Source organism: Myotis lucifugus, unplaced genomic scaffold (genome assembly GCF_000147115.1).
Source record: "Myotis lucifugus unplaced genomic scaffold, Myoluc2.0 scaffold_633, whole genome shotgun sequence".
NCBI classification, from domain to species: Eukaryota; Metazoa; Chordata; class Mammalia; order Chiroptera; family Vespertilionidae; genus Myotis; species Myotis lucifugus.
The window spans coordinates 374,691-379,141 of record NW_005871681.1 but is presented as its reverse complement, the minus strand read 5'-3'; the positions used below and the strand labels follow the sequence as shown (position 1 = coordinate 379,141).

General features: G+C 57.2%; 1 long non-coding RNA gene across 1 annotated transcript; it reads right to left on the bottom strand.

Moving 5' to 3' along the window:
• Positions 1-1,099: 1,099 nt before the first annotated feature.
• Positions 1,100-3,815, bottom strand: LOC111823717. Its single transcript, XR_002826787.1, has 2 exons — positions 2,022-3,815; positions 1,100-1,503 (listed from the first exon to the last, which is right to left on the bottom strand). It is a non-coding gene; the product is annotated as an uncharacterized LOC111823717 (long non-coding RNA).
• Between the last annotated feature and the right edge of the window lie 636 nt (positions 3,816-4,451).

Here is a 4,451-nt window from a genome sequence, read left to right as displayed (position 1 = left end):
TTCTATGGTCAAAGCTGCTCCCTGCTCCACCTTTAGACGCTCCTTCTCGGAGTGCAAGGCCGGGGGGATCCTGCCCGGGGACCCCGAGCCTTGGTTCAGTGGGGGGATGGGAGAAATGGGGGCCTGGACGTTTACACAGCCTTTCACGGGGCTCCCGACACAGGTGTGACGCCTCAACTTCCGCAAGGAGAGCTGCTGCCTTCACCCCGCAGATGGAGAGACTGAGGCACCGGAGGGGCAGCGACAGGCCCAAGGCTATGCAGCTTCCTCATTAGAGGACATTTTCCCATTGATTTTTAGAGAGAGTGGAGGGGGGAGAGACACAGAGAGAAAAGCATCGATTCCAGAGAGAGACACATGGGTTGACTGCCTCCCACATGCACCCTGACCAGGCCTGGGGATTGAGGTGCGTGCCCTTGACCAGAATCGAACCTGTAACCCTTCGGTCCGTAGGTCAACGCTCTATCCACTGAGCCAAACCGGCCAGGGCCAGGTTATGCGGCTCTTAAGGCGCAGAGACGGGGCTTGAGCCCTGATCTGTCAAACCCCAGAGCCCACTCTCTTTCCATCCACGCAGCCCACAGCCAGCAGAGCGGGTCCCCAGTCGGCTCCCTGCACAGGCAGGCGCTGCTATGCAGCCTCGCAGTACGTTCCCCACACACCCTCAGGGCTTCCTGTGGTCACGGGAGAAGAGTGTTTCTGCCTAAGCTGATCTACAAATAGATGCCTCATTCTTTGGCCTCACAGAGTATATTTGTGTCGCAGAGGTGCCCGTCCCAGCATTAACGCGAACTTTCTTACAAAGCCCTAGTCCGCACCTGTCCTCTGTCCCTCCCGTGAACTACTCGTTGGGATGAAATTACTTGGGAGGCCCGGCCGGCGTGGCTCAGTGGTTGAGCATCGACCTAGGAACCAGGAGGTCACGGTTTGATTCCCGGTCAGGGCACATGCCCCGGTTGTGGACTCGATTCCCAGTATGGGGCGTGCAGGAGGCAGCTGATCCATGATTCTCTCTCATCATGGATGTTTCTATCTCTCTCTCCCTTTCCCTTCCTCTCTGAAATCAGTAAAAATATATATATTTTTTAAAAGAAATTACTTGGGTGTATTTAGCCCAATGACAGCTGTTATTGAGGTCGGACATCAGGCAGCACAACTTAAATCTGCGGTCTCGAAGCGCTGGCTCCTGGGTGGCAGCACGAACGTCGCCTCCGTCCGTGAGACGGCCCCTGTGGCAGGTGGTCTGGGCACATGGGTTGCGAGCGCAGTGAGCCTTGGCGTCTGTAACGGTTTGACACGCTGCACTGACGCAGGAAATCCATGGTACCGGGAACTGGTCATAGGTGAAGGTTACAGAGGCAAATACGTGCGTAGGGCAGGCCTGGAATTCGGAGCATTTAACTCTCCCCGTGGACTCTCCTGAGTTTTGACGTGTGTGGGCAGCTTTGCTGAAGAATTCTACAAAGAATAGACTCAACCAGTGGGGTCTGCTTCGTTAAGTGTCTGTGAAAATAAGTGAAATCGTATATAAGACTAGAAACCACGGAGCCAACGCCACCCAGAGAAAACATAGCAGCCGGGTTCAAATGCAGCTTTGAAATCCTAAAGCCACGTGCAATGTACGTGCTATTTCCAAACCCCGTGCTCTCTCCCTTCTGAAAACCAGTCACCCCAGCGTTCCACATCCGCCACTGTGTTCTCTGTGGAACCAGCTCCTTCAGGCCCCAGGCTGAAGCTGTGAGCGTCAATCACCGTTTTATTTCATTGCTTCCCAGCAGACCACGGCCTGTCCCTCCCCCAGTAGCATCCTCCCCCTCCCACGCCGATCCCTCCGGGGAAACTGCCGCCTTTCTTGTCTTCTGTTGTAGTTCCCCCCGCCCCCACCCGCCGCCCGCCCCCCAGTCGCTGGAGTAAAGATGAAGTCATCTGGCTAAACAGGTTTGTCTCTTCCCAGACGAGAAAAACCAGGCCAGCCCCTTCCACGGGACGCGGTGTGCGCTGTGGCCGTAGAGATCGCTTACCGAGTTAGGAGACCTCAGAAACGGGCCGGGATGCACGAGGCATGGTGCCACCTCCTGCTCACCTGCTCCACGAGGGGAGCACGTACAAGGTCTGAGAAACGCAGGTGCTTCATGCCTGCAACCTGGTCACACGCATGGAGCTCACCAAGCGAACGGGGGCCTGCAAGGGTAGGAACACGCGGCCAATGGGGCGTCTCCTGACTCTCGTTGGAACCTGGAGCCGGGAGGGTGGCCCCCGCACCCCGGGACCCCAGGGTCCGTCCAGATCACCAGGGAGGACGGGCGGCGATGCGGACATGGCCGGGAGGGCCATGCCCTCTGCAGAGCTGTGACGCAGGCGGAATCCACCCTGGCCTGGGCACCGCGCTGCAGGCCCCGGGCGCGCCTCCCGCAGGCCTGCCAGGCTCAGAACGCACTGGGCTCTGAACATGCTGCCTCCCCAGGTGGGCCCGGGCACCACGTCTTCCATTCCCTCCCCTGCGCCAGCTCGGCTCTGCTGTCTATCAGCTGCTGTTCTAGCCCAGGGCCTGCCCTTGGCCGCGGAGAAACCTGGGAGGTGGTGGGAGAGGGAGCCCTGATCACGGCGTGGGCCACACCACCAGGCGTCCGCCCTCCCCACCACTCCAGCCCCCACGGCCGGCCCTGGACCAGCCGTGGGCAGGGGCAGAGCAGAGGGCATGTGATCGCTTGGTTTGTTTACACCAATTCTTTGACTCACAGTTCACTGGCCTCCTCCCACGTCCCACGCACACATGTGACGTGTGGCCAGATCCCCTTTCGGCCCTCGTGAGCTCAGGGATCATCTCCCCGGCCCGGCCCAGAGCTCTCGGTGACAGCTCAGGAGGTGTCTGTCCTTTAGACCGTTCCAGCGGGGGGTGTTGTCTTCATTGCCTTCCAAATAGAAAGTGAACTCCACATTGTCTGCTGAGCACCGGCTCTCTGCCCAGCGCCTTCTAGAATAGTCCGTGTGGAACAAATGTGGTGTCAGGCATGATCCTTGTCCTGAAGGTGCTTAAAACTCAATCAGGGAGACAGACCACACCCAGAGCCCCGTGAGAAAAGCCAGTAGTGGTCAAGTAAATAGTTTGGCATAGCCCGGCCAGGGTGGCTCAGTGTTTGGTTCAATTCCGGGTCAGGGCACATGCCCAGGTTGCGGGCTTGATCCCCAGTCGGGGCCGTGCAGGAGGCAGCCGATCAGTGATTCTCTGTCATCAGTGATGTTTCTCTATCCCTTTCCCTTCTTGTCTGAAATCAATAAAAAACATGTTTTTTAAGTAGTTTGGTATATGCTATTGGTATATATGGGCGATAGGAATGTCAAGACGAGATGTGAGTGAGGTGGCCGTGTGGGGAATATTCAGGAAGGAGGGTGGACTCAGATGGACTGATAGCGTTTTGCTTTGTAGAGAAAGTCAGGAAGAAAGAAAACGGAAGCGTCATAATGAAAGGCTTTGATTCAAAGACAATGGGCCAGGAAGCGTCTTCTGCCAAAGAATACGCTAGCGATGCGATAGTGAGCGCCGCCACATGAGGAGGGCGTGCTGCGCCAGGTCCCTGATAACAATGTCACAGGCGACCGACATGATGGACAGGCGTTTCACCTTCACAGTGAACCCTGACACTGCTCTTGGCCTCGTTTAAAGACAACGAGCCTCAGGTTCAGTGGAGGAGGAGCTTGCTCAGCGTCACAGTGAGCAGCAGCGCTGGGATCCCACACAGCTCGATGGGACTCCGGAGCCAAGCCCTTGGCCCGGCCTCATGCTGGATCGCCACCCACGAAAGGACAATGCTTGAGCCCGGCCGGCATGGCTCAGGGTTGAGCGTCACCCTATGAACCAGGAGGTCACGGTTCGATTCCCGGTCAGGGCACACACCCGGGTGGCAGGCTCCATCCCCAGTGTGAGGCGTGCAGGAGGCAGCCGATCCAGGATTCTCTCTCCATTGATGTTTCTATCTCTCCCTTCCCTCTGAAATCCATAAAAATATTTATTTACTTTTAAAAAAGGACAGTGTTTGAACACTGGCTGGTCACAGAACGCCCAGTCAGACCCACGCTGCTGCAGGTTCCTGAAAGCTCCATCCCTGGGGGGCCCTCGTCTAGAGCAGGTGACGGTCTCGCTGAGGAGAGCCCAGGCCCCTGCTCACGTGACGTTCCCCATAAGCAGACTGAGGTGCCTGTTGGCGGGTGTGCGGATGCCGGGCCTACAGGGTTATGGAGCCGCCACTGCAGGCAGATGGTCCCGGGACTATAACCTAGAGCTGCACGACTGGCAGTGAAAACCCCAATCGTGTACAGGAACAACGCTTACCAAGACCTTACAGCAGCGGTTCTCAACCTGTGGGTCACGACCCCTTTGGCGGTCGAACGACCCTTTCACAGGGGTCGCCTAAGACCATCCTGCATATCAGATATTTACATTACGATTCATA